Genomic DNA, 6,000 nt, shown 5'->3' with positions numbered 1-6,000 from the left:
GGCCAGAAGAAAAATAGGCATTTTTGTTTAAAGGGGCCTGGGGTACCATGACTTTTTAGTTGTGTGTCAAGAGAGGACACTTTGAAACCAGACCAGTTGAAAAGGGGGAAAAGGTAAACACAAAGGCAAATGAATGGAAATTAAAACATAATTAACATGATCCTTGGTGCTCCTCTGCATACAGGCCTCCCAAGCCAGTGTCAATAATGGTCAACCACATGTAAGATGAAGAGTTGCTAGAAGGGGAAGGGTGCATGCACATGTAGCCTGAGAGCATCTCTGTTTCAAAACAGAAGAGGGAGGGAGGGAGGGAAAGTGATGAAACGGGGCTAGTTTTCGGCCTGCAAAGCCTGCAGAAGCCTTCCTCGAGCCTTTGGGAGGCCGAAAAAGGCCTCAAAACCAGCCGAAAATCATCTGTGAGGCATGCGCATGTGCAGTGAGGTAAATTTGCCTGCAGCTCATGTGCCGGCACAAATGGCTCTGCGTGCCACCTGTGGGACGCATGCCATAGGTTCGCCATCACGGACCTAGAAGTTTGGGATAGGATAAAATAGAACAATAAAATCCTGAGTTGGAAGAAACCAAGGATATCACCATGTTGTGGCTCGGAGGTTTGAGCCTGCTTTGTCAGAGGTCGAGGACTTGGACAATGAGGAAGAGGAGGATTTGGCTCTGAGGTTTGAGCCTGCTTTGTTAGAGGATTTGGAATTGCCTTCCTCCCCAGGACTTTCCTCCTCGGCAGGACCTTCCTCCCTGATTGTGCCTCAGGTGTCGGCAGATAATCAGGAGAGCGTATCAGAGCCTCTGACTGAGGATCAAGCTGAGGAATGCTGGCTTGATGCGAGGCAACGGCGCAGGCAAAAGTCTAAGTTGCAACATAGAAAGAAAGGATGAATCAGAGACTGAGATGAGGGACTGACACGCCCCACAGGGAATAAAAGTGGGTGTGTTCGCTCTGAGAACTTGTTCGGGACAACATGTTAATTTGTGAGAGAAGCTTCGAAAGATTCTGTGTGTGGCGATAGCTTGTGATTTATGTTCTTGTTTTATTGTCGGACTTGGCATACAGCTTGTATGAGACTGCCAAGAACTTTCTCGGATCAAGGAATTTAACCCTGGACTTGTCTGCTTGTTTATATTCATTTGGAAATTTGGACTTCTCACCTCGTTGGCACAGGTGAGACATAACATCACCATGTATGCAGGAATTAAAATTAAAACATCTTTGTGAGATTTCTGTCCAGTCTCTGCTTGGACATATCTACAATTTTTTCATGATCCGTTTTATTATCTTAAAATAACTTTTTATGGGGCTGTTGAAACTCTTGTTTAAAACCTCCAGTGATGGAGCACCCACAACTTCTGAAGGCAAGCCATTCCACTAATTAATTTTTCTCACTGTCAGGCAATTTCTGCTTAGTTCTAGGTTGGATCTCTCCTTGATAAGTTTCTATCCGTTGCTTATTGTTCTGCGTTCAGGTGCTTTGCAGAATAGGCTGGCCAACTCTTCTCCATGGCAATCCTTCAAGTATTGGAAGACTGCTATCATATCATCCCCCCTTTTCAACCTTTTAAATGATTTCTAAGAATGCTTTCCATGGAATTCCCAGATAGGTCCCCAGAACTAAAGAGAATTCTAAATTTTGGGTTTTCCAACAAATTATGCTTGCCATTTCATTCTGGAACTCATTATTCAATCTTTGCCTTCACTGAAGTTTTCAAAGACGAGACCACGAGGTTCCAAACATGGATTGGAATTCCACTTGCTCCCTGCCCAGAGTTTACTAATGTGCAAGTGCAATATTGGTTGGTTTGTCCGTAACTTCCCAATTTCCAGCCTTTCCTGCTTTCAGAATCTATTATATGTTTAAGTTGCTATGACTCCTTAAAAGAAGTTCCAATGATCATCCAAATCCTCCAGAGCAAAGATTTGTCATACGCAAGTCACTACTTTTCAAATTGTTGTTTGTTTGGTGAAGAGGAAAAATTAGGAAACATTAGGCCAATGGTACAAATTCAGAACCAAATTAATACATATACATGTAGTCCTCGACTTACGACCACAACTGAGCCACAAATTTCTTTGGCTAAGTGTGACAGTTGCTATGGGACTTTGACCCCATTTTATGAACTTTCTTGCCACAGTTGTTTAAGTGAATCACTGCAGATGTTAACTTAGAAACACAATTATTAAGTGAATCTCGCTTTCCTACTAACTTTGCTTGTCAGAAGGTCACAAAAGGGACCGTATGACTTGGGATGCAGCAACCGTCATAAATATGGGTCAGTTGCTCTGCATCTGAATTTTGATCACGTGACCATGGGGATGCTGCAACAGTCATAAGTGTGGAAGTGTTGTGGCCCGTCAACAGCCTGCGGAGCTGGCAGCAAAGTCGGGCAGAGGGGAGGGACACGAGCCAGTCCAGGAGTCTGGGAAGGACTTGGACGAGGGTCCTGCATCCGATACAGAGATGGGGCCAGGGCCATCTGGGAGTTATGTGCTGACTCTGGAGCCTCCAGAATCTGGCAGCAGTGAAGCAGAGGAACATCGGGAGCCTGTTCCCAGTGTATGTGTTTGCAGAGCTGCTAGAAGGCAAGTGCAGCTGAGACAAAAGGGGTGACTCGAGTGTAAGGCTTGGAGGTGATTGGTCCTCCCATAAGACATAAAGGAGGAGCAAAGGGACAGAAACCTTTGCAGGAAGCAACTTTTTTTGTACTGGTTGGTTTGAAACCTGAAGCTCTGTATTGAATTTGTGGTCCGTTTTGGCCTCTTTGGCAATTTAGTCATTGGCAGCATTTCAAGGGAGATAAAGGTGCGTGCTTATCAGACTTATCCTGAAGGACTTTGGCAGACTTTCCATTTACAAACTGTTTGAGACTCATTATGGGCTGTGGATGACTAAAATTCACAGCCATTGAAATAAAGAAAAAAGGGTTTTGGGACTAACGTGTGTTTGTTAGTGTCTCAATAAGCCTTGGTCAGAACAGAAAGATAGTCATAAGTCACTTTTTTCAGTAGTGTTGTAACTTCAAATGGGCACAAAATGAACTGTTGTAAATCAAGGATTGTCTGTAGACTGTAGCAAAAAATAATTTTTAAAATTTCTAAACCTTTGTCTCGCTAACATTTGTGAAACGTTCAGACCTACATTTAGCATAATCAAGAGTTAACCTGTGCTGACAAGTCTGCTGATTTTGTTTCTTTTAGCCACTCAGAAGGATCTGAGGAGAGATCAAAAATAAAATAGGACCACAAAAACTTTCACTGAAATCATCAAGTACCCACCAAACCAGGGGAAAGCTAGCTTAATTACATCATAAGCATTAACATCAGATACCTTATCACCTTTAATTGCAGTGATGAAGTTCTATCTAGTTGTAAATGAATTGTAGTAAACGCCTTGCCCTTTTTTCAAATTCCCACAAAGTTCATAAATCCAGGGACTAATGCAACAGTATTAGAAATATTACCTCATAGTGACATTTAATTGTGACCTTTTCTTGCAACCACAATATAGTCTCTTGCTTACCCAATATGAGATAGATATTATTAACCAGTTTATATTTAGACTCAGGCATATTGAGATATTCCTAAAACTCCCCATAGTTTTAGTATTGAAGATAATTACATTTCACTCCTCATTCTGGGCTTGTTGACCCCTTAAGTATTCTTTTATTGGATTGAAAAGTGGCTTATTTTTGTCCCATCTCGATATTGGGACAACCACTTGACAATCTAAGAAGTGGGGAGAAATGTAGTCTTCAGATGCTATGGAACTAAAAAACAGGGTGAATAGAAAACGATGCTGAGAATTGTAGTTTAGGAACATCTAGAAGTACAAAAGGCTCCAAGTTGAGGAAGTGTTAAAAAACTTCTTTTTTATGGTCCCCTACGAAATTGGTCTAGATGTAATACTTGCCTAAATGTAACATTAGAGTCTCTCTCTCTCTCTCTCCCCTCTTTCTCTTTCTCTCTCTCTCTCTCTTCCCTCTTTCCCTCTTTCTTTCTTTCTTTCTTTCTTTCTTTCTTTCTTTCTTTCTTTCTTTCTTTCTTTCTTTCTTTCTTTCTTTCTCTTTCTGTCTCTCTCTCTCTCTCTCTACACACACACACACACACACACACATACATATACATATATGCAGGGGTGGGATTCTACTAGTTCGCACCTATTCGCTAGAACCGGTTGTTAGCATTCTAAGCAGTTCGGAGAACCGGTTGTTAGAAGAAATTACTGGCCTAATCCTGTAAGGAAGGCAGGAAGGAAACATTCTGGAGTTGCTTACAGAAACTGCCTCTCCGTTAATCCTTATTACATTCTTGGCAGAACTAGACTTCCTGTCTCAGGAACTTCTCTGGAGTTTTTTTTCCCCTCCTTTGCTGGTATTTTGCTTGTGTGGAGTGACCATTCAAAGTTAGAATGGCACTGAAAAAAGTGACTTATGACCATTTTTCACACTTACAACTGTTGCAGCATCTCCATAGTCATGAGAGTCCAGGCGAGGAGATGCATGCCTCGAAGTGAGTGATGTTGAGTTGGCCACACCCAGCCAGTTACATGACCACCAAGCCACACCCACCAACTAAGCCACGCCCACAGAACCAGTTGTTAAAAAATTTGAATACTACCCCTGCATATATGTGGCTGTAAAGTATTGTGGAGTGGTATATAAGTCTAAGTACTGTTGTTATGCCCTTGTTTTTAACCTGTTTAAGTTTTCAACCTGTTTAATATTAATGATCTAAAGCCTCTGATAACAGGTGGAAAAGAAGTATAGTGTTACATGCATATGGCATATCTGCAAAGAATGATAAAGAAAGCCAAAATGGCACCTGTGACCGACCCAGGCTCCACGTATATGATTTTTTTTTAAAGTAACATATCCTGTGGCTACTTCTGCATATACTTCTACAAGCACGTATACATGTAATGTGTAAATACACTTTGGGATACAGGGTGGATTCCAAGGACTACAAATATATTTGAGGGGCTGCCACAAAGAGGAAGGGGTCAAGCTATTTCCCAAGGCACCCGAAGGAATAATGGATGGAAACTAATCAAGGGAAGATTCAACCTAGAAATAAGGAGAAATTTTCTGACAGTGAGAACAATCAACCCATGGAACAGAAGTTGCCCTCGGAAGTTGTGGGAGCTTCACCACTGGAGGATTTCAAGAAGAGACTGGACTGCCATCAGTCAGAAATGGTGTAGGGTCTCCTGCTTGGGTGGGGGGTTTGACTCAGAGGTGGTATTCAGCAGGTTTTGACCAGTTCTGGAGAACCAGTAGCAGAAAGTTTGAGCAGTTTGGAGAACCGGCAAATCCCACCTCTGACTGGCCCCGCCAATCCCATCTATTCTCTGCCTCCCATTGAGTCCCAGCTGATCGGCTGGATCTTCTTTTGTTGCCTGCACAGGAGAACGGAGCTGGAAAGCAGGTTCGTGGGGTGGGGAGAACATGGGATTTTGCAGTAACCTTCCCTTGCCACACCCACCAAGCAACATCCACCAAGCCACGCCCACAGAACTGGTAGTAAAAAAAATTTGAATCCCACCACTAGTTGAACTAGATGACCTACAGTACAAGGTCCCTTCTAACTCTGTAAATCTGAATCTAATCTGAGTCAAAATATTTGTTTGGATGGAGAATTTCTATCCTGTTGCTCATTATATCACCATCTCCATCAACTCAGCTCATTCAGGTTGTTCTACTGCAGCCTTTTACTGAGGATGACAGACCTTTTCAATCTGTGCCTGTATCACGGCTGCTTATGAATATAATTTGACCCTCCCCTCTTCTTCCCCTGTATCTCTTCTTCTTTTTCCTTCAGAAGGGCAAATTAAAGGTCAAGTGAAACATTTGATCTATTTTAATGTAGGCAGCAATGCAGATGAACTGATTTGACATATTTAAATAAAACATTCTAATAGCATGTCCTAGTCTTGAAGGCCGTAGGCAGCATACAGTGTATTTGTTAGAAACTGTGGCTTAATTACTCTCATA

Source organism: Notechis scutatus, chromosome 11 (assembly GCF_049901735.1).
Source record: "Notechis scutatus isolate UNSWTSFEM ecotype Mainland chromosome 11, rNotScu1.2, whole genome shotgun sequence".
In the NCBI taxonomy this organism is placed as follows: Eukaryota; Metazoa; Chordata; class Lepidosauria; order Squamata; family Elapidae; genus Notechis; species Notechis scutatus.
This window is presented reverse-complemented; position numbering follows the sequence as displayed.